Source organism: Benincasa hispida, chromosome 2, assembly GCF_027475165.1.
Source record: "Benincasa hispida cultivar pf3 chromosome 2, pf3_genome.v1.1, whole genome shotgun sequence".
NCBI classification, from domain to species: Eukaryota; Viridiplantae; Streptophyta; class Magnoliopsida; order Cucurbitales; family Cucurbitaceae; genus Benincasa; species Benincasa hispida.
In genome coordinates this window covers 68,376,567-68,400,985 of record NC_143479.1, presented here as the reverse complement: position 1 = coordinate 68,400,985, position 24,419 = coordinate 68,376,567, and the positions used below count along the sequence as shown (strand labels likewise).

At 39.3% G+C, this 24,419-nt stretch overlaps 2 non-coding genes and 11 pseudogenes across 2 annotated transcripts; all 13 read left to right on the top strand.

The window, feature by feature from the left end:
- Positions 1 to 13,455: 13,455 nt before the first annotated feature.
- LOC120069625 (5S ribosomal RNA) lies at positions 13,456 to 13,574 on the top strand. Its single transcript, XR_005479606.1, has one exon. It is a non-coding gene; the product is annotated as a 5S ribosomal RNA (ribosomal RNA).
- A 244-nt stretch (positions 13,575 to 13,818) lies between these two features.
- Positions 13,819 to 13,937, top strand: LOC120069615 (5S ribosomal RNA). Its single transcript, XR_005479600.1, has one exon. It is a non-coding gene; the product is annotated as a 5S ribosomal RNA (ribosomal RNA).
- A 209-nt stretch (positions 13,938 to 14,146) lies between these two features.
- Positions 14,147 to 14,264, top strand: LOC120069619 (5S ribosomal RNA; annotated as a pseudogene).
- Positions 14,265 to 14,485: 221 nt separating this feature from the next.
- Positions 14,486 to 14,604, top strand: LOC120069628 (5S ribosomal RNA; annotated as a pseudogene).
- A 113-nt stretch (positions 14,605 to 14,717) lies between these two features.
- LOC120069621 (5S ribosomal RNA) lies at positions 14,718 to 14,830 on the top strand (annotated as a pseudogene).
- A 232-nt stretch (positions 14,831 to 15,062) lies between these two features.
- LOC120069622 (5S ribosomal RNA) lies at positions 15,063 to 15,180 on the top strand (annotated as a pseudogene).
- A 220-nt stretch (positions 15,181 to 15,400) lies between these two features.
- Positions 15,401 to 15,519, top strand: LOC120069627 (5S ribosomal RNA; annotated as a pseudogene).
- A 184-nt stretch (positions 15,520 to 15,703) lies between these two features.
- On the top strand, positions 15,704 to 15,822 carry LOC120069616 (5S ribosomal RNA; annotated as a pseudogene).
- A 230-nt stretch (positions 15,823 to 16,052) lies between these two features.
- LOC120069629 (5S ribosomal RNA) lies at positions 16,053 to 16,171 on the top strand (annotated as a pseudogene).
- A 198-nt stretch (positions 16,172 to 16,369) lies between these two features.
- On the top strand, positions 16,370 to 16,488 carry LOC120069618 (5S ribosomal RNA; annotated as a pseudogene).
- Positions 16,489 to 16,721: 233 nt separating this feature from the next.
- Positions 16,722 to 16,840, top strand: LOC120069617 (5S ribosomal RNA; annotated as a pseudogene).
- Positions 16,841 to 17,037: 197 nt separating this feature from the next.
- LOC120069623 (5S ribosomal RNA) lies at positions 17,038 to 17,156 on the top strand (annotated as a pseudogene).
- Positions 17,157 to 17,340: 184 nt separating this feature from the next.
- Positions 17,341 to 17,459, top strand: LOC120069620 (5S ribosomal RNA; annotated as a pseudogene).
- Positions 17,460 to 24,419: the final 6,960 nt, after the last annotated feature.

Sequence of the window (24,419 nt, the reverse complement as noted above, 5' to 3'; positions counted from 1 at the left end):
CGTGAAGTGACATTTTTCCTAGTTGAGCACCAGGTTCGTCTCTTCACATCTTTTCATAATCTTCTCCAAATTATCTAGGCAGACTTCATAAGTGTTCCCATAAATGGAGAAGTCATCCATAAATATTTCCACTGGGACCTCGAGAAAATCTGAAAAGATCGCCACCATACACCTCTGGAATATGCTCGATGCATTGCAGAGGCCAAATGGCATGCGGCAAAAAACAAATGTCCCATATGGGCAGGTGAATGTGGTCTTGTCTTGGTTTTCAGGAGCTATCATGATTTGATTGTACCCAGCATATCCATCCAAGAAGCAGTAAAAATCATTCCCTGCTAGTCTGTCTAGCATTTGATCAATGAATGGTAGAGGGAAGTGATCTTTCTTTGTGGCCGCATTCAATTTGCAGTAGTCCATACATATGCGCCATCCAGTGATGGTTCTTTGCGGTATTAATTCATTGTTCTCATTTGGGACTACCGTCATTCTGCCCCTTTTCAGCACACATTGCACGGGGCAGACCCACGTGCTATCTGTGATGGGATAGATAATGCCCGCATCCAACCATTTGATAATCTTCTTCTTGATGACTTCTTTCATCGTAGGGTTAAGTATGCATTGATTTTCAATAGTTGTTTTGTGTTCGTCCTCAAGACAAATGTGGTGCATGTAGTATGCGGGGCTAATTCCTCTGATGTCAGTGAGCGTCCAGCCAATTGCTCACTCATGTTTCTTGAGAATGCTCATCAACGCATTCTCTTGATCTTCGTTGAGCGCAGAGGAAATTATCACTGGCAGCTTCTCATTCTGCCCTAGAAATGCGTACTTCAAATGTGTTGGTAGGGTCTTTAGTTCAAGTGTTGGTGGTTCCACGAGGGAAGGTTGCGTTGTTTTTCTTTCTTCTTTTGGCTCTTCTTCTTGCATTGCGATCATTTCTTCTTCTTTGTTTGTTTTTTCTACGATCGCATTACAGGCAGCTACGGATGCATTGGCATCTTCTTCTTCACACTCTTCATCAGACTTTTCTTCTTCAATCAAATTCAGGTCATTGTCAGAATCTTGTAGGTCTTCCTCATCCGGGAATTTCATGGCATGAATTATGTTAAATTTGAGCTTTTGTCCATTTCTGCTTAAAGTGATTTCTCTCTTGTGCACATCAATTTGAGCCCAACTCGTTGATAAGAAAGATCGCCCCAAAATGATGGGCACATCTTTGTCGACCTCATAGTCTAGAATGATGAAATCAGCTAGCAAAATAAATTTATCAATCGTGATCAACACATCCTTCACCTTACCTTCTAGATGAACCAGAGATTTGTCAGCCAATTGGAGAGTAACTGATGTGGGCACAAATTGCCCCACATTTAATTATCTAAAGATTGACAGTGACATCAAATTTATGTTGGCCCCCAAGTCACACAAGGCTTGCCCAATATAGAGTCCTCCTATGGAGCAAGGAATAGTGAAGCTCCCAGGATCGCTCATCTTCGGTGGGATAATGGATTTGGAACTTTGCATTAATGCGACTGTGGCAAATTTTTCAATGCCTCTTTTCTTAGTTACCATGTCCTTCAGAAACTTGGCATAGGTAGACATTTCCTCAATCGCTTCATTGAAAGGAAGGTTAACATGTAATTGCTTTAACATCGATAAGAAGCGTTGGTACTGTACCTCTTTGTTTTTCTTCTTTCTTAGCCTCTGAGGGAAAGGTGGTAACTGGACTTTCATGGTTCCCATTTCATTTGACTTTGAGGTTGACGCAACCTCAGATTCCACTGCTTCATTTTCTCTTTCTTCTTCTTTCGTTATCGCAATCTCGGGCTCGGTTGCGATGGAAGTTGTTCTACTCTAATCCTTCTTTTTTCCCTCCATAGTCTTTCCACTTCACAATGTCACAACCTGACATTGCTCCTTACTTGATCCTCCTGGGTTGCGTGGAAGCTCGGTAGAACTTGGCAACGCCCCTTGCGGTCTACTTTTCAACGTCGCAATGTCACAAGGTTCGATTATCGCATAGACGCATAGATGTCCGCATGAATTTGTGCAATTGATAGAGAAGGTGGTTGGACCTAAGCCAAGTGAAAGGTAAAAAGGCTATGTATAAGATATGCAATGAGCTCAGTCATGAAGTGGTGAGATTATGCATGTGATAATGTTAAGATACGTGTTATGTTAAGCTCAAAAGAGAGTTAATGATACTAATCTAGGGACCTATTCTTATTATAGGGCAGACACAAGTAGGTGAGGCTTACAACCCCTTGTATGAGTAGCTTAAGACAGTGGGTGACTAATTTTAATGAATGTTTTTCAAAGACAATTTCATGAATAGTTTAAATGTATAGGCATTCTAAATGCATTTTTCATATCATGTTTTAATTGACACATGCTTTTAAAAGAATGTTGATCGCATGATCCATGTTTTTAATGATAAAATGAGTTATGAACTTAGCATGCGTTTATCTAGTAAACCTATGCCATATTATAGCATGATAAAGTTTTATCAAGCAAGTTCTTACGCATGCTTACTCATGTGTTGATTACATGATCTATGACTTCAAAGAATGAGTTTTAAAATATGAATTTAGCATGCATTTTTGGTATGTTTATATTTATGTATGAAGCATGATGATTTCAATAAAGGATTTTTATAGGCATGTTTATTTTTTTTTTAATTACAAGGCACCATGTGATAATATGAAATTATGAGGAATGTTTAAACATATATACGTTCTGTTATATTCATAAAAATTTTGTGCCTTGTATGAACCCTACTACAATGTTGGTACCAAAGTATGGTAAGGTACCCATATTTCAGTTATGCTCGAGATTCTTGACACCAAAGGTATGGTAAGTGTTGGGATTGGTGTCCTAATTCTCCCGAAGTCTCGTAGTTTGTAATCTATACACATTGTTATGAATAAAATAAGAGTTATTTTATTTGGTATTTACTCATATCCAATAAACAAAGCTCCATAGTTATTGTATGTAAACTTAAGCATGTATATGAGATATATAAGTAGATCATGCCTTAAGTGATAACCTAACTAGGTCTCTAGTATAAGGATTAAGGAGGGATGCCTGATCCTTGTGACACTACTGATACGACCCGCTTTGTAGAGTTTTGTAAGTGTTCTGAACTGCTACAGATGATAGATCCTGACCATTCATGTGGAGACATGCGGGCGAGGGTGTCCTATACAAAGAGCTTGTATAAGATCGGACCACGAGATAACTAGTCTCTATATATAACGCCGTTGATACTAGAGACTTACATCTCACCTAAACGACCATAGATGACATGACCTCAATCTTGAGTGTTTTGTGAACTCCTGCCTTTGAGGGCGGTCCTTTGATTAGTATGGGTGAGAGTGGTCAGATTTCTAACTCAATATGGCTACCTTTTTGAGGATTTGTCTGATTTGGGAGCTGGGAACTCAGTTACACAAGATCGAATTCACTCCTTCCCCGAAGCAGGGTTAAGTAGATAGATTGCTCCCTTAAGGGCTGATTTTAAGTCTTGAACCTAGTGGCCAGAACTTCTCTTTGGAAGAGAGGACTCAGTCATAGTAGGACTACGACTCATGTTTATTAGAGGGATTAGTGATACTTAAGGATTTAGATGTTACTACAGGGGCATAACGATTATTGGCACCCTATACTTACGAGCGATCTGTGAAGGGTTATCACACTGTTGATTGGTTGATATGGACACATAATATATCTATGGTAAGAAGAGTTTAACTGTCAGTCTTTAGTAGAGTGCCTGGCAGTTAACGGATGGTGGATCCCGTGACTAAAGAGTTTAGTCAGTTATTCATGTACCATTGGAAATTCGATCTACAGGTCCATAAAGTCCCCTTGGTAGCTCAATGGATTCGAGTTGAAAATTAGTTTTTAGTGTTGATTTGAAATGTTCAAATAGAAAAGAGGAAATTCGATTATATATGATATGATTAGTGTGAGGTATGAGATACCTTAAGTGAATGATTAATGTAAGTGAGATTTATATTAAGTACCATAAAATAGAAAAAGAACTATGGTTTATATGTTTCATGAGATGAAATATTAAAACTATAGGTTATAAATACAATACGGTAAGTTGGTTATCATATATATTTTTAATAATCATAATTACTGGATAATTATATCTTTTTCTCTAATAATCAATTGAGTGGGAGGTTATTGGTGGTTTAATGATAACTGTGAGATAAAAGAAAACATGTTTTCCTAAATTTAGTACCTCTGTTAAAGTTGTTGAATTAAGATTTCTAGTCTCGGAGGAAACTCACGAAATCACTGTCAAGTGGATTAGATTCACTAAACGATAGCTGAAGAGAGACTAAACGATCGTAGAGTGATACTACACAATAGTTCACTCAACTAGCCTTTAGCTAAACGATCGTGGAGTGACACTATACATGATAGTTTACTCAGCTAGCCTTTTGCTAAACGATTGTGGAGCTTTTGCTAAACGATTGCAGAGCATTCGTTAAACGATTGGGCATCGTATATACGATAGACTTCTGTCATCTCCCACTTGCTCAATCATTTACACGATTGTGTTTCCTTTGGTCTGTTTCTCTAACCAAGTCCACACAAAGCCCACGCTTCTAGATTCTCACACCGAGAATATCAAGGTGGCCATTGTTGTGGTGTCATACTCAACTCGACATAAGTCAAGGTTTTGGAGGCCGTTCGTTGAGTTTGTGGTGTTCGTGTGGTGGTTGTTGATTGATCGTGCTTTGTTGCAGTTGTTGTGTTCGAGCGTTCATGTGTTGCAGACTTGGAGATTGTCCGAGCGTTCGTGATCGAGGGTGTTTGAAGATGAGTCTTCAAAGTTATGTAAAATCTTTCCCTTGATCTTTGTTAAGCATGTTGTAATTTTGTATTGTGCATAACTGCTTAGTTTTTGTTTCTTGATTGTAATTGTATATGCTCAAATACGAATGGAATTTGGAACGATCATTCCACTGCTCAATGAAATCCTTATCATGTCTGATTTCCTTCAGTAAGGTGATCAGGACCCAGTTCAGCTCTACATGCACGTATGACCATGTTATTGAGGTTGGTGAGATCGAGCAAAAGGGCTTTCTCTCAACTCAGACTGGGAGGTGATTGAGCAAGCTCTCACTCCATCATAGGCGAAAATATTAGGAATTAAGGAAAAGAGCTATCCCTCATGTTCTGACAATGAAGTAGTGGTATTTTATAGCATGATAATGATGAACTTTATTTCAGGGATTTTCAGTTAATACGATTCCATGTTTTTAGTTTTATTTTCAAAACCTGATTGAGAACATGAAGATCTTTTATAAGATAACATTCAATTATGATATTTATGAATCTCAAATGTTTTTCACGATAGTCACTCACTGAGCATATTTAAGCTCATGCTTTCTTTAAATGTTTTTTTTCAGGTAGTTGTCAACATCCCGGAGCCGAGTAGATCTGTCAGTTAGTAGTTAACAGGATCTTCCTAAAGAGTTGAAGCATAGGTGGTCCATTAAGTTCTTAGAACCCTGATTGTATATGTACATGTTAACGGGGTCAAGGTAGAGGCTTGAGTTTAAGATTGTGTATACTAATGTATGTTCCCGATATGACTGTTTATGTAAATCATTGTGAATGTTGAATGTTGACACTTGTGATGTTAAGTAGTTATAAATGTAGAACGTATCTGGTACAAGTTTTGCACTGTCTATCAAGCTAGCAGGTGCATAGGAAACATGTTGCAAGAGTTAGTAGGACAATAGTTTTCAAATAGGCAATTGTTGTCGTCACATCTCTTCTTGGATTAGTGGAAAATATGGGAAAAGGGTGTCACAGTCAGCTTGGAAAGTCTGAAACCCAAGACAATGTAAGCATGAACTCAACCACTCCTACCTGGCATAGGGGCTTGTTTCAAGCCATAAAAAGCTTTCTTTAGATGAAAAACTAAGGGTTGAGAACCAAAGACTCTAAAACCTTGGCATTGTTCCATGTAAACGGATTCTTGGAGATAGCCATGAAGAAGAGTGTTATTAACATCAAGCTAGTCCATCCTTTCATAAGAGCAAGGGTTAAGAGAATTTGAACAATGATAGGCTTAACAACAGGACTAAATGTCTCAATACAATAAATATTAGGAGTTTAATGAAATCCTTTGGCTACTAACCGAGCCTTGTATCAAGAAATAGAGCCATCAAATTTTGTTTAATTTTAAACACCCATCTACAACCAACAATCTTTTTATCAATAGGATTAGGAACTAAAATCCAGGTCCTATTTCTCAACAAATTATTATACTCATCTTCCATGGTTTTCTTCCAGTGAGGGTGTTTGAGATCTTCCTTAACATTACAAGATTCATGTTGAGTATAATCAATAAGGTAAACTTTAGGTTTGAAAATAACACATTTACTTCTAATCATCATAGGACGTGTTGATACTACAAGTGTAGTAGCAATAGAAGGGGAAGAAGCCATATGAGCAATATTCTCATTATGCTCGACATGTAAAGAAGAAGATGCATCATCTGTAGAGAGTGTAAGGGATAGATCATTGTTAGAAAGAGAGAAACCAGTAGTAGCACCCTATAAGTTGTGACAAGAACCTGCGTCTAAAGGATACACATTAATAAGACTTGGATTCTCATAGTTAGCAGAAACTAGAACAAAGTAGATCAATTACTATTATGGTTATGTGAGTTTGAATCAAGAATAGACAATATAAGAGAAATAGACGTTGCGTCAGAGATATGTGAGGTTAAAGTGTGGGAAGTGGATGATGATGCATATAGAAAAGACACTTCATCGAATAAGACACTACGAGAAATATATAGATGACCATCAGGAGATAAACATTTTTTTGTTTTAGAAGATAGCAAAGTCGAAAATAAATACCTCACCCCCAAATTTAAAATGCGGCAATGTCCTCATTGCCAAAAGAAGTTATAGGTCATGCGATGGTTATAGAATGCTTGTAAAGAGAGTTTGAAAGAAAGCTAGCAAACCCCTAACTTCTAGAAATATTTCATGAGGTGACTATTTTAAGACTAAGTTGACTCTAGTTTATACGAAAGATAGAAGTATATTTATCATCATTGAAATCATACTTGGATAAGAAACAGAATGCGGTAACTCACTAAATTTATCTATGTCAAATGATTGCGGTGATTAAAGAGGATGCGGTGATAAAATTTTGAAAACTAAAATATAATGTGATAGCGCAAAATTGGAAATAGAGCTAAGGAAGAGTACACCCCCAAATTTTGCACTATCGCTCGCATTGTATTGACGCATCCATATTTGTGACAATCACTCTTCGTTGGGTTACGGTGATGTAATAAGATAAGTGTTGCTTCGCATAACATTTCCACAATCCAGCGCCTCGATCGTTGTAAGAAAAACAAAGAGAGGGTCAAATTATTTTAAACAAAATAAAAATCGTTATCGCAATTTTTTTTTTTTTTTAAAACAATAGTGATAGTAAAGTAAGGATAAATCAGAATTGAAAAGATAGTGAAAATTTTGAGTAGTAGAGAAAAGAGTTGAAGACTTGAGATTTCCCAAAACTTGTGTCCCTGATAAGTTGTGATCATTTGATAATGCAGGGACCACCTACTTCCTTCTTCATTCGAAGTCTCTTAGTTCCATGGAGTCGACTTGACAATGTTAGTCTTCTCCATGGTATGCCTCTACTCGCTGTCCATTGAGAATGTGTTGGTTCCGTCGTCATTTGATAATTCCACCGCACCATGCGGAAGTACTTGTCGAATTATGAACGATCCGAACCAACGTGACTTTAGCTTTCCCGGGAAGAGTTGCAGACGTGAATTGAAAAGCAAGACTTTTTGCTCGATTTGAAGGTTCTTATTGCATATGCATTGATCATGCTAGCACTTGGTGCGCTCTTTGTAAATCTTTGCATTTTCATATACGTTGTTCCTCCATTCTTCTAGCTCGACCAGTTGCATTTTCCGCACTTCCCCTGCCTTCTTCAGATCAAAATTCAGCTTCTTTACTGCCCACAATGCCTTATATTCTAGCTCCAAAGGCAAATGACATGCCTTACCAAATACCAGCGCATAGGGGGACATACCAATGAGTGTTTTAAATGTGGTCTAGTATCCCCACAATGCCTCGTCAAGCTTTGTTGCCTAGTCTTTTCGTGAAAGCTTTACTACCTTTTCAAGTGTCAATTTAATTTCTCAATTGGACACTTCAGCTTGGCCATTCGTTTGCGGATGGTATGCGGTGGCCACTTTGTGGAGGATATTGTACTTGCACAGCAGCTCCTTGATATTTTGATTGACAAAGTGTGATCCTTCATCACTTATGATGGCACGGGGAGTGCCAAAACGAGTGAATATTTTTCTTGAGGAACTGGGAGACTACCGCCGCATCACTTGTGGCGCATGCAATTGCCTCAACCCACTTGGAGACATAGTCGACAGCTAATAAAATATAGTGCTTACCGTTTGAAGGAGGGAATGGTCCCATGAAACCAATCCCCCATATGTCAAATAGTTCCAACTCCAAGATAGTATTCATTGGCATTACGTTCTTCCATGAAATGTTGTCTGTGCATTGACACCGATCACATTTCATTTCGTAGTCGGCAGCATCCTTAAATAATGAAGGCCAACAGAATCCACTTTGCAAAACTTTGGCTACAGTATTGTCACACACCGCCCCCAGACCACCTTCTTAGCCTGGGAGAGGGATGTGACTGCAGCAGTTATCAACCCTTGAGCTGACACTTACTACCTAATGATTCTTGCGGAATAACTCTGATACCATACTATAATTTATACACAGCAGAATGATTAAGTCAAGGAGATAAACTATAACGGATTAAGTAGGCCCATCTTTTATTACGACAGTGATATAACGTTTATACAACTTAAGGACTTAACAACAAGTTTACAATGACAACCGTAAAAACCCTCCAGAAGTGTAATTGGGGGGGGATTAAGAAAATTTTTTGAAGAGTGTGAGCTACTAAGCTCAATGAGTGGTTCTTTTAAGATAGAAATCACTTTGAAAATCATCATTTTTGGGAAATCGATCACATAATAATAATCACAGTGTACCCATGCATGATCATGGATTTATTCAAGCGATGATTAATCTTTATTTCAAAATGCTATACGTGGCATGCATATCATATCATCAATCAATACAATCATCTATGGAAACCTTCCTATGACCCCAATTCCCACCAATGTGCACACTGACTATTTTTATTTATCCCACTAGTCATGCTTAGGTACTTGACTATATTTCTCGCCGGTCGTCACCGACAATTATTTCCCGCCGACCGAAGCCGACTATTTTTCCCGCCAAGAACCTTTTGTTAAGCATGCTAACTATATCCCGGGCATAATCTCAGTTTCCACAGTCACACAAAAACAATATCATCCTATCATCAAAAGCATGGATTTTGCATTTACATATGCATATAATCCTATATCATAGTATAAAGCTAAGTAAATAATCATAATATGCATTTATATACTAAAGTTGTATAACATTCAGCATACGTACCAAAGTTATATGATACTCATAATATATCAAAGTTATATGACAATCACAGTACGTATCCAAGCTATAATAACACTCCTACTAAGCATTTATTTATCAAAGCAACCTAACACTCACAATATATCGAAACTATAAAACTATAACACTCACGATATATCGAAACTATAAAGCTATAACACTCACACTATGTGTTAATTATCAAAGCTATAACACTCACTTAATTGCTTAGGAGCCTTTCTAATAGTTCCCTTTTCTACCTCGGGCTCCCTTTTTACCCCTAGAATCCAGATCCAACTTACAGCTTAGATTACTCATAGTTCTAAACCTTATTTTGAGATACTTCCTTCTACAAAAATATTCTAAAATGTCTCAAGAACTTTACCATAAAATATTAGCTCATAACGCTTCATGGTTTAGCCGGAATCATCCAAATATCAAGACTGGCCCAGCTTACCCGATAGCTCGACCCCTCTGTATTTTTCTCATTCTCCAGCCCAATTCCTTAGAGCTTCTTCTCCAGAAGCCTCACCATGAAAACTAGACTCTCTTATCTTTCAGATGGATTTAGAATTACATCAAACGCTCTAGTATATTGGGAGATCTCTTTGTCTCAAGTTCATGCATTCTCCTCTACCCTCACTATCTAATGCACTCTACTCTCCCCCTCTTTTCACGAATTTTATGATTTGTGATTTGAAAATGAAATCCCAAAGGCTCTATTTATAGGCATCCAAACCTCCTATGGTGTTGACATCACCTACTTGGCTGCATGGCCAAGTGGTTACTTCTCCCCTCATCAACGCAAGCTTACCTCACTTTGGCTCAAGTAGTTCTTTCCATACGCATCCACCACAATTTCTTAGGGTTTAAGAATTTCTCTTAATAAGACACCTAATTTTGGTTGACGTTTGCCCTTGCATCTTCAATCTTTGTTTGTATTCAATTTAGGGTTTTCAATATATAATCTATAAGAACGTGGCCAAATTCAACACATAAATACTTGCCCGGCCGTTTAATGCAAAGGCGAGTTCCTTCGATCGCATGGGCATGGCGTTCGAATGAGGTGTTCAGGCTGCTCTCATTCTCTCCCACTCTCTCACTGGTCTCGCTCTCTCCAATCTCGCTCTCTCCCATTTTCTCGCTCATATGAGGCCAACAAAGATGTGCCCATCATTCTGGGGCGACCTTTCTTATCAACGGGTCGTGCTCAAATTAATGTGCACAAGGGAGAAATCACTTTGAGCATAAACAGACAGAAGCTCAAATTTAATATAATTCGTGCCATGAAATTCCCGGATGAGGAAGACCTACAAGATTCTGACGATGACCTGAATTTGATTGAAGAAGAAAAGTCTGATGAAGAGTGTGAAGAAGAGGATGCCAACACATCCGTAGCTACCTGCAATGCGATCGTAGCAAAAACAAACAAAGAAGAAGGAACGATCGCAACGCAAGAAGAAGAGCCAAAAGAAGAAAGAATAACAACGCAACCTTCCCTCGTGAAACCACCAACACTTTAACTAAAGACCCTACCAACACATTTGAAGTACGCATTTCTATGGCAGAATGAGAAGCTACTGGTGATAATTTCTCTACGCTCAACGCAGATCAAGAGAATGCGTTGATAAGCATTCTCAAGAAACATGAGTGAGCAATTGGCTGGACTCTTGCTGATATCAAAGGAATTACCCCCGCGTACTGCATGCACCACATTCGTCTGGAGGACGACCATAAAGCAACTATTGAAAATCAACGCAGATTTAACCCTACGATGAAGGAGGTCGTCAAAAAGGAGATTATCAAGTGGCTGGATGCGGGCATTATCTATCCCATTACAGACAGCACGTGGGTCAGCCCCGTGCAATGTGTGTCGAAGAAGGGTGGAATGACGATAGTCCCCAATGAGAACAATGAATTAATACCGCAAAGAATCATCACTAAATGGCGCATATGTATGGACTACTGAAAATTGAATGTGGCCACAAAGAAAGATCACTTCCCTCTGCTATTCATTGATCAAATGCTAGACAGACTAGCAGGGAATGATTTTTACTGCTTCTTGGATGGATATGCCGGGTACAATCAAATCATGATAGCTTCTGAAGACCAAGACAAGACCACATTCACCTGCCCATATGGGACATTTACTTTTCACCACATGCCATTTGGCCTTTGCAATGTGTCGAACACGTTCCAGAGGTGCATGATGACTTCTTGGGGCATGTTGGATTCTATAGACGATTTGTTAAAGACTTTTCTAAGATTGCACAACCACTGAGTGCGTTGTTAGAGGCGGACAGACAGTTTGAATTTAACAACAATTGCCTCAACGCATTCCGAGTTTTAAAAGATGCACTGATTACCGCGCTCATCTTCATTATGCCAAATTGGACACTGCCGTTCGAAATCATGTGCAACGCAAGTGGGTATGCGATGGGAGCCGCATTAGCGCGAAAGAAGAAAACTATTTTGCACCCCATCGCATATGTGAGTAAAACTCTGAACCCTACTCAAATTAATTATACCACCACTGAAAAAGAACTCTTGGCTGTGATTTTTGCGTTGGAAAAATTCTGGGCATATCTATTGGGAACCATGGTACTCATTCATATTGATCACTTGGCAATCAAATATTTGATGACAAAGAAAGACACAAAGCAAGTTTGATCAGATGGGTTCTCTTCCTTCAAGAATTTGATATTGAAATAATTGATCGAAAGGGGACAGAGAATCAAGTTGCGAATCACTTGTCCCGTGGAAAATCCTAAGGTTGAACGCAATGAATCTGAGGTAAGTGTTATGTTTCTAGATGAGCAGCTATTCTACATAGAAGAATTTCCCTGGTATGCGAACATCATTAATTACTTGGTTTGTAAACAATTCCCTGAAGATTACACCTACCATCAACGGAAGAAGCTCAAGAATGAATGCAGACACTATTATTGGGATGAGCCGAATCTGTATAAAAGAGGTATAGACCAAATCATTCGATTATGCGTACCAGATGCTGCTCAACAATGCATATTGTCACAGTGCCACGATTCACCATATGAAGGGCACTTTGGAGGGCAACGTACTTGTGAAACCCGGATCTCCATTTTTCTACTTAAGTAAGTGATTAAGGGGTTAATTAGGAGAAAGTTAAATCCTATGTTATGTAAATAATCTAATAATTTTATAATTGTCATAATAACTGTAATAATTGTCACCTTCTATGGATCAACAATTAGTAAGAGTGAATGTAAACTATAACGGTTAGGTATTATAGTTATGATAACCATATTTGATCTTAGAGTACCAGTAGAGAGGACCCTAAAAGGATAAAAATAAGAGAAAACCTTGAAGACTTAAATCTTGAATAGTGAAGAAAGGATTGAAGAACTGAGGAAAATATGGAAAATTATTTGGGAAAATTCGTGTGGAAGTTGCACGAAGATAAACCATATTCACAGTAGCTAACGAGATTGGAGAGAAAGTTGGAGAAAAAATGGAGAGAGCGAGATTGGAGAGAAAATGAGAGAGGACATGGGAGAGAGCGAGATTGGAAAGAATGAGATTGGAGAGACCAGTTTGAGCAAGAGTTTGAGCGAGAAAGTGAGGAAGAGCGAGAGTGGAGAGAGCGAGAAAGTTGGAGAGCGCGAGAGTGGAAAGAGCTAGATTGTGAGCGACAAAGTGGGAGAGAGCGAGAGTTTGAGCGAGAAAGTTGGAGAGAGCGAGAGCACCCCTTTTTGTCATTATTTCTTCTTCTTTTTCTTCTTCTTCTGTTTTCTAAAATCGTTTCAATTTCACCATTTTATATTTTTTGTTCACTTCCTACCTCCACAACGTGCAACCGCCCTCGTGCAGGCCCCGATGGCCGTTCTGATCGGTTCAGCGTGCCCGCATGACCCGTCCCGCATGGCTTAAATGGAATTTGTGCGCATTCCATGTCGTGTGCGATCATACCAGCACTAATGCATCAGATCCCATCAGAATTCTGTAGTTAAGTGTGCTTGGGCGGGAGTAGTACTAAGTTGGGTGACCACTTGGGAAGTTCTCGTGTTGCACCCCTTTTTATCATTATTTCTTCTTCTTCTTCTACTTCTTCTTCTTCTTCTTCTTCTTCTGTTTTCTAAAATCGTTTTAAATTCACCATTTTATTTTTTTGTTCCCTTCCCGCCTCCACGACTTGCAACCGTCTCCGCTCGTGCTTGTGCCTGTGCCCGGCGAACCCCGATGGCCGTTCCAACCAGTTTAGCGTGCCCGCGTTACGCGTCTTGCATGGCTTAAATGGAATTTGTGCGCATTCCATGTCGGGTGCGATCATACCAGCACTAATGCACCGGATCCCATCAGAACTCTGCAGTTAAACATGCTTGGGCGAGAGTAGTACTAAGTTGGGTGACCACTTCGGAAGTCCTCGTGTTGCACCCCTTTTTGTCATTATTTCTTCTTCTTCTGTTTTCTAAAATCATTTAAATTTTGCCATTTTATTTTTTTGTTCCCTTCCCGCCTCCACGACGTGCAACCGCCCCCACTCGTGCCCGCGCTCGCGCGGGCCCCGATGGCCATTCCGACCGGTTCAGCGTGCTCGCATGACGCGTTCTGCATGGCTTAAATGGAATTTGTGCACATTCCATGTCGGGTGCGATCATACCAGCACTAATGCACTGGATCCCACCAAAACTCCGCAGTTAAGCGTGTAGGGCGAGAGTAGTACTGAGTTGGGTGACCACTTGGGAAGTCCTCGTGTTGCACCTCTTTTTGTAATTATTTCTTCTTCTTCTTCTTCTGTTTTCTAAAATCGTTTCAATTTCGCCATTTTATATTTTTGTTCCCTTTCTGCCTCCACGATGTGCAATCGCCCCCGCTCGTACTCGTGCCCATGCTCGCGGGGGCCTCGATGGCCCTTCCAACCGGTTCAGCGTGCCCGCATGACGCATCCTGCATGGCTTAAATGGTATTTGTGCACATTCCATGTTGGGTGCGATCATACCAGTACTAATGCACCGGATCCCATCAAAACTCTGCAATTAAGCGTGCTTGGGCGAGAGTAGTACTAAGTTGGGTGACCACATGGGAAGTCCTCGTGTTGTACCCCTTTTTGTCATTATTTCTTCTTCTTCTTCTCCGCAATGGCCGTTCCGACCGGTTCAGCGTGCCCGTGCGACGAATCCCGCATGGCTTAAATGGAATTTGTGCGCATTCCATGTCGGAAGCGATCATACCAGCACTAACGGATCCCATCAGAACTCCGCAGTTAAGCGTGCTTGGGCGAGAGTAGTACTTAGTTGGTGACCACTTGAGAAGTCCTCGTGTTGCACCCTTTTTTGTCATTATTTCTTCTTCTTCTTCTTCTTCTTCTTCTGTTTTCTAAAATCGTTTCAATTTCGTCATTTTATTTTTTTGTTCCCTTCACGCGCCTCAACGACGTTCAACCGCCCCAGTTCGTGCTCGTGCCCGTGCCCGCGCGGGCCCCGATGGCCGTTCCAACTAGTTCAGTGTCCCCACGTGACACGTCTCGCATGGCCTAAATGAAATTTGTGCCCATTTCATGTTTAGTGTGATCATACCAGCACTAATGCACCGGATCCTATCAAAACTCCACAGTTAAGCATGCTTGGCGAGTGAAGTACTAAGTTGGGTGACCACTTGGGAAGTCCTCGTGTTGCACCCCTTTTTGTCATTATTTCTTCTCTTCTTCTTCTGTTTTCAAAAATCGTTTCAATTTCACCATTTTAGTTTTTTGTTCCCTTCGCGCCTACACGACGTGCAACTGCCCCCGCTCGTGCTCGTGCCCGAGACCGCGCAGTCCCCGATGGCCATTTTGAACGGTTCAGCGTGCCCGTGTGACGCGTCCCGCATGGCTTAAATGGAAGTTGTGCGCATTCCATGTCGGGTGCGATCATACCAGCACTAATGCACCGGATCCCATCAGAACTCCACAATTCAGCGTGCTTGGGCGAGACTAGTACTAAGTTGGGTGACCACTTGGGAAGTCCTCGTGTTGCACCCCTTTTTGTCATTATTTATTCTTCTTCTTCTTCTTCTGTTTTCTAAAATCGTTTCAATTTCGCCATTTTATTTTTTTGTTCCCTTCCTGCCTCCACGACGTGCAACCGCCCCCAACTCGTGCTCGTGCCTGTGCCTACGTGACGCATCCTGCATGGCTTAAATGGAATTTGTGTGCATTCCATGTCGGGTGCTATCATACCAGCACTAATGCATCAGATCCCATCAGAACTCTGCAGTTAAGCGAGCTTGGCCGAGAGTTGTACTAAGTTGGGTGACCACTTGGGAAGTCCTCGTGTTGCACCTCTTTTTGTCCTTATTTATTCTTCTTCTTCTTCTTCTTCTTCTGTTTTCTAAAATTGTTTCAATTTCACCATTTTATTTTTTTGTTCCCTTCCCGCCTCCATGACTTGCAACCGCCTCCACTCGTGCTCGTGCCCATGCCCACGCGGGCCCCGATTTCCGTTTCGATCGGTTCAGCGTGCCCGCGTGACGTGTTCCGCATGGCTTAAATAGAATTTATGCGCATTCCATATCTGGTGCCATCATACCAGCACTAATGCATTGGATCCTATCAGAACTCCGCAGTTAAGCGTGCTTGGGCGAGAGTAGTACTAAGTTGGGTGACCACTTGGGAAGTTCTCGTGTTGCTCCCTTTTTTATCATTATTTCTTTTTCTTCTTCTTCTTCTTCTTCTTCTTCTTCTTTTTTCTAAAATCGTTTCAATTTCGCCATTTTATTTTTTTGTTCCCTTCCCACCTCCACGACGTGCAATCGTCCCCACTCGTGCTCGTGCCCGAGCCCGCGTGACACGTCCCGCATGGCTTAAATGGAATTTGTGCGCATTCCATGTCCGGTGCGATCATACCAGCACTAATGCATCAGATCCCGTCAGAGCTCCGCAGTTAAACGTGCTTGGCCGAGAGTTGTACTAAGTTGGGTGACCACTTGGGAAGTCCTCGTGTTGCACCCCGTTTTGTCATTATTTCTTCTTCTTCTTCTTCTTCTTCTTCTTCTATTTTCTAAAATCGTTTCAATTTCGCCATTTTATTTTTTTGTTCCCTTCCCTCCTCCACGACATGGAACCGCCCTCGCTCGTGCTCGTGCCCGTGCCCGCGCGGGCCGCGATGGCCATTCCGACCTCTTCAGCGTGCCCGCGTGACGCGTCCCGCATGACTTAAATGGAATTTGTGTACACTTCATGTCGGGTGCGATCATACCAGCACTAAAGTATCAGATCCCATCAGAACTCCACAGTTAAGCGTGCTTCGCCGAGAGTTGTACTAAGTTGGGTGAACACTTGGGAAGTCCTCGTGTTGCACCCCTTTTTGTCATTATTTCTTCTTCTTCTTCTTCTTCTTCTTCTTCTATTTTCTAAATCATTTCAATTTCGCCATTTTATATTTTTGTTCCCTTCCCGCCTCCACGATGTACAATCGCCCCCACTCGTACTCGTGCCCGTACCCGCGCCCGCGTGACGCGTCCCGCATGGCTTAAATGGAATTTGTGTATATTCCATGTTGGGTGCGATCATACCATCACTAATGCATCGGATCCCATCAAAACTCCGCAGTTAAGCGTGCTTGGCCGAGAGTTGTACTAAGTTCGGTGACCGCTTGGGAAGTCCTCGTGTTGCACCCCTTTTTGTCACTATTTCTTTTTCTTCTTCTTCTTCTTTTTTTCTAAAATCGTTTCAATTTCACCATTTTATTTTTTTGTTCCCTTCCCGCCTCCACGACGTGCAACCGTCCCCACTCGTGCTCGTGCCCGAGCCCGCGTGACACGTCCCGCATGGCTTAAATGGAATTTGTGCGCATTCCATGTCGGGTGCGATCATACCAGCACTAATGCATCAGATCCCATCAGAGCTCCGCAGTTAAACGTGCTTGGCCGAGAGTTGTACTAAGTTGGGTGACCACTTGGGAAGTCCTTGTGTTGCACCCCTTTTTGTCATTATTTCTTCTTCTTCTTCTTCTATTTTCTAAAATCTTTTCAATTTTGCCATTTTAGTTTTTTGTTTCGTTCCCGCCTCCACGACGTGCAACCGCCCCCGTTCGTGCTCGTGCCCGTGCCCGCGTGACGTGTCCCGCATGGTTTAAATGGAATTTGTATGCATTCCATGTTGGGTGTGATCATACCAGCACTAATGCATCGGATCCCATCAGAACTCTGCAGTTAAGCGTGGTTGGGCAAGAGTAGTACTAAGTTGGGTGACCATTTATGTGCATTTAAAGATGGATGAACTGAAATATTGTCGTTACTAAATAAAATAATTTTTAATTGGTTATCATTCTACATTGATTTAAAAGAAGGATGAATGGAATTTTAAATGTTGATTGAGGATTTTGTATTCTCTTTTCGAACTTGAATGGTATGAAATGTTGGGAAATATGATTATGTAAGGCAAATTCTTGGCCAAAATGACAGTTTTTGGGGCGTAGGGTTGGGCAAGCCGCCTGGGTGACCATTTATGTGCATTTAAAGATGGATGAACTGAAATATTGTCGTTACTAAATAAAATAATTTTTAATTGGTTATCATTCTACATTGATTTAAAAGAAGGATGAATGGAATTTTAAATGTTGATTGAAGATTTTGTATTCTCTTTTCGAACTTGAATGGTATGAAATGTTGGGAAATATGATTATGTAAGGCAATTTCTTGGCCAAAACGACAGTTTTTGGGGCGTAAGGTTGGGCAAGCCGCCTTCGGTGACTTGCCATCGTGTAGATCTCAAAATTCTATATGGAATGAAAAAAAAAATTCATCCAATTTAGTGGATTGTAGTGAAAGTTTTTATGTCTGAGGCGGAAATGCGATCTAAAGAAATTAACGTCTGAGCGTATTAAGAGATTGCGACTATAAATCTATGCGATCGTTTGTGCTCGCGAAAATCTGCTTAAGAAGGTGGCCGCATAGAGCCAAAGCATTAAGGTGGGCGCATCTAGATGAAAGCTTAATAAATCACGATGGGACAGAAACCTGATGACGGTCAATTCCGAATTAAGTTGACAATCCATTAACGACCTACTGTAGCAAGTACACTAAACTTTTTAGTGACAAAAATTCGGCGCATCAAACAAAGAATTAATGCCATCCCATCAATGCAATCATATGAGAGAAAAGAGTTCTTCACCCTAAAGCTCTATAAATACCGAAGGCCATCTTCAGTGAAGGAGTTCATTCAGTTCGCTCAGTTTACAGAATTTACCATACAGATAGAAGTAGCCTTGTTCATAGGCTTTTTTTCACTTAGAAAGCGGAAGCGAGTGAACTCGGAAGAGTGCCGGGGAGCGTCGAAATCAGACAGAGGGTCAACTCTTGCGGAAGCAAGAACATCTTTTAGGCAGAATAGAGATAACATAGTGTTGCCTTGGGAAGCAAGGAATTGATACCAGGCTCTCTACCCTTATTTTCCATTGTCATTTTGTACTCTGAACCTATTATAAAATGAAAATTGCATCATTATATCTATCCACTCTCTTTACATTACGCATGAGTAGCTAAATCTGTTGAATGGGTTGAGAAGCACTTAGCTAGCATAACCTGGGATCTTCATTCTATGTGATCATCTTGTATTATGTATGCGTCATTTGTCCATTAGAGATACTCGAGAGGGTAGTCTAAGGATAGAATCTAGGCTTAGAAAAGTCAGATTAGAATCTGGCTCGGGAGAGTCAGATTAGAAATGCATAATGAAGAGATAGAAGCTTAGGAATAAGTTCTGTTTGCTATTAACACATCGCATGCACCCTAGAGATAGGATATGATTGTATGCGGTCATCTTGTCCTTGTGTGCATCTTTCGTCATCGCATAGGCAAGAAGTAGAGACTTAGGAATAAGCTTTATAGACATTATCGCATTCATTGCATGCGTCCTAAAATTAGGAGCTACCGCATTTGCATTGGAAAATGAACTAACGTCGCATGAGTGTAGCATGATCGCATAGCTTGAACGCATTATTGGGAAACACTAGCTAAAGATCTTCTCAACCCGTTCCTCCGCATACTCAGTGTATCTGTCACATAATTACTCTTTTCTCAAATCCGCCGCAAACTTTTTATACCTTAAACAACAAATCAACCAACACCTTGATATATTTGTTACCGCAAAGTGATCTAAAATTACCATCGCGTACTATTTTCCTTAGTCCCTGTGTTCGACCCTGGCTTACTAGGCAACTTAGTAGGATTTATACTTGGGTCCTATTGAGAAAACTTGCAAGCACAACGCATATTCCACCATCGCATTATACTCCATTATTCCATCGCATAAAATAACGCATCAGGAACCCTTAGTATTCTCAGTCTGAGAATCCAAAAAGTGGGCTCTGTTGGGATTTGGTAGAGGGGAGGAGGAAAAGAGGTTCGTAACAATAATCAAGTAAGTGGGAGAAGGCTTAGTCTATCGTATAGACAAAATGCTTGATCATTTAGAAGAGTGTACACGATCATGTAGTAAAAAGGCAACGATCATCTAGATGATCGTTTATTAAATGCTCGACACTGAGCGATTGTTTAGTAAAACGTAGGCGTTCGTTTAGAAGAAGCGCACACGTGTAAACGATCGTGTAGTAAACTCGAGCTATTGTGCAGTCTCTGATTTTACCAAGCGATGGGCAGCATACACTTCACTCGAGCAAATTCCGTGATCTTTTGCAAAATGAAAATAATTTTCATTTTATTTTTTGGTTAAGAAAACTGATTGGAACTTCCCACTAACACATGGTTACGGAGAAAACGACCTCCAATTATCCAATAATTGTCAAAATAAAATAATAAATATAATTATATATATTCATTAACCTATAGTTTAATATTACATATAAACCATAGTTATTTTCTCCTCCACTAGATATAAATCATATTTATATCCAGTTTCCTCCAATTAATGTATCTCATACATAAAGTCAATCATATTAAATATAATTAACCAGTTCAATCATATCATATATAATCGAACTCCCTCTTGTCAATTTTAACATTTCAAACAGACCCAAAAATTGATTCTCAACTTGAATCCATTGAGCTACCAAGGAGACCTTATGGACCTATGGCTCGAAACTCCAACGGTACGTGAATAGCTGATTAAACTCTTTAGCCATGAGATCCACCATCTGTTAACTGTCAGACATTCCACTAAAGATCGACAGTTGAACTCTCCTTACCATAGATATATTTCTATGTCCATCGGATATAACAAATCAACAATACGATAACCCTTCACATATGCTCGTAAGAACAGTTGGGCCAATTTATCGTTTTTCCCCTGTAGTTATATCTAACTCCTTAAATACCACTGATCCCTCTAATAAACAATACAACATAGTCCTACTATGTGTGGACACCTCTCGAGCCATGAGAAGGTGTGTGGTGCCACATCGTTCAAGTCCCGAAATCAGCCCCTAAGGGAGCAATCTATCTACTTACCCCTGCTTCGGGGAAGGAGTGAATTCCATCTTGTGTAGCTGAGTTTTTAGCTCCCAAATCAGACGAATGCCCAAAGTGGTAGGTTTGGGTCGGCAATCTGGCCACTCATACACAGGAAAATCAAAGGATCGTCCTCAAAGGCAGGAGTTCCCAACTTACTCAGGATTGAGGTCATGTTACCTATGGTTATCCTAGTGAAGTGAACTCTCTGTCATGAACGACGTTATATAACGAGACTATAATAGTTCATGGTCTAGTCTTATACAAACTCATTCATATAGGACGCCCCCCCTCGCATGTCTCTACATGAATGATCAAGATCAGATCATCTGTAGTAAGTCACAACACTTGTAACTCTTTTACAAAGCGGGCCACATATGATTTATATTAAGTAAAGGAGAAAATAACTATGGTTTAAATATTAAATATGATGTGATATTAAAACTATAGGTGATAAATATAATATGATAAGTTAGTTATTATATTTATTTAAAATAAAAACAATTACGAGATAATTGTTTAGTTGGTTATTTATTTTCTCCATTAACCGTGCAAGTGGGAGGTTAATTTCAGTTTTAATAACTGAAAGATATAATGAAAAGAGTTTTCATTTTATAAACGATCGCTTCATTATTGATTTACTAATTGATTGCTCACGAGAGAGACTATACGATAGCCCTCATGAGAGACTAAATGGTCGAGCGAGAGATTACTAGACGATTTGCTAGACGATTGCTCACAAAAGCGAGAGAATTCCAGAAGAAGAGTTCTTCAAAGGTATTATGTCTCTCAATTCCTTTTGTTTCAGTAAGAAAGCATGTTTTAATTTTCTCTATAATGCATATATGTTCTTGTATGTTTGTGAATGTGTTTATTCGTTCACAATGGGCTTGGAAAGATCTTGCTTCTGCTCACTGGTTCTCTTGAATAAGAGTTCCTTCAATATATCGCTGAGAAGGAAAAGTTTAAAACTGAATTGGGACTGATTTATATTGTTCTTAAAATTGGCTAATTGGGATATTATAATTTTTAATAGGTTGAGGGGTTCACATAATTGAAGAAATTAACTAGTATCTAATGTTAAAATAAAAAGTATACAAATTAATCCCAAGATTTTCCATTAATTTGATTCAATCCTCTTTTTTGTGCTAACTCTTATTTATTCTTCTCTGTTTGGCTTTTAATTTATTTTGTAATCAAAATCAAGAATAATCAAAACCCCTTTTTTACTTGGAATTCATTAATTGGTCTACTACGTTAATTCAACAGTCTCCCTGTGGATTCGACTTTAATGTTACCACTTTGCTGCTTTTGTAGTACAAGTTCTGGATTAGTGAAAATAAATTATCTTTACTCGGGCTAGGAGCAGTCACGACATGCTAGTCTCGGAGTCCGAACAACTAGATATGGGAGATTGTGTACCAGGAGATGTGATCGTCATGAAGATAGCCACGAAGCACAACATTGCTACTCAATTTACAAAGACTCTCACGGCTAAAGTCTTCAAGGGTCATCTAGAAGGTAGGTCTACCAGATATGCATCATATTTTTTTAGGAAAAGTGGGATATGTTACTTGGTATATTGTATACCCTAGTTTATTTTATTTTACTTTCATGTATTGTATATCCCACTAGCTTTAGGACAAGGGGTAATTGTTGAGATTTATGTTCTAAATCTTGTAGTCTGTAAATTTGTGAACAAATTATTGAATAAATAAAGTATATTTATTTTCAAATAAATAAAGTTTTATTTATTATTTAAATAACTAAAATCCAATAAACTAAGATCCAAAGTTATTTAATGTAACTTGAATAGTATGTGGTTGACATACAAGTGGATTATGTTCAAGTAGTAACCTAAAAGATCTATAGTATATGGATAAGGTTGGTGTCTTATCCTGATAACAATATGGATACGACCCATTTTGTAAGTGTTACAAATGTTATAAGTGTTACAATGATTTGATCCAAATTATTCATGTGTAGACATGTGAGTCAAGGTTTCCTATATGATGAGATTGTACAAGACCAGACAACGAAATATATAATTTCTCTTTGTAACAAAATTAACTGATAGCACGCAAGCGTACGTATCACAATAATAAATCTCGAGATGGATATCGTCCTCAGAGATCGGTGATGAAGAGTTTTTGGTTAACTATTTTTATGTAGTCGTTAATTTTATTTGGATAATTGACAAAAAGATTTGTTGTTGAAGCTAAGTAAAACAATAAAATAAATCTAACAATTCAATTGCAACACGATTCTAGAGTGTCGTTCCGTTATGGATTTCTAAACTATTATTAACAAACGAATCAATTGGTTAGAACAAATAAGCCTAGAAGTCTAATTCAGGATATCCTTTGTCGAGCTCAATCCGTTCTAGCATGAATGTACCAATTTGAATTTCTTCCTAATAATTACACAAATGTCGCATTAAGATGTTTCAATTCCAGCTCCTATTATTATTTAATCATTGTCATGCATTAGTAAATAATAGTTTAATCACTCAGATCTAGCTAAATTTCTCTTTCTTAAGTAGAAAATTCAACATAGAATACGATTGTTTAATGGCCAATCGAACAAAAGAATTTGCACAGAAAGATTAAAATCCAATCATCATATAATTAATCCAGATATTAATTATCAGTTTAATATGAATTCATAATATGAACAACACCCTAGAATTCATAGAATTAGCTAATCATGATTGTCAAAATAATAAATATAATACAAAGATTTACCATGGAATGAAAGAACGAAAGAAAAATAGGTAATTGATCTCCCTTCACTGTCACCGTGTTGCAATCTTGATCTCTTGACTCTCGTCATTAGCACCAGATTGATCTCCCACAGTGGCTCTTTTGCTCAAATGTCTCTCCTATCTTTTTTGTCAAAATCCCAATGAGTCACCCACTCAATAATGCAGACAACAAAGGTTTAAAAAAGAAATTTTGTTGAAGTGCCATTGTGCTCATGAGAAGTGCAGCTACGCTACGCTGATGATGCACATGCAAAAGTTTGAAGCATCGTGACACTCCTGTTGGGGTTGGTGCTCTAAATCTTGTAGGATTCTATAGTTTGTAATTGTAATGTACAAGCATTTTATTTATGTAATAAAATATGTGATATTTTATTTCAAAATTAGTTGCATTAACCACAAATCAATAAACTAACTGAAGGATCCCATATTGAAGGGAACCATGAGTGGAAGAAGATTGTCCCAATTCCTATTTTTCATTGAATGTCAATTTTTATGTAAATAAAGAACAAGATATGCGTTTACATAAATTACAACATTCTTTATCAAAAGAAAAACTTAGGGTTTTAGAAACTCTTACCTTTGATGACTTTCTTCAAGAATCCCTTGAATAGTATACGAACACTACCACAATGGTTTCCTCGGTATTTTCAGGCAGAGAACTCAGGAGTCGTGGGCTCTGACTATTTTGGAATGAGGAAAATTAGATGAGT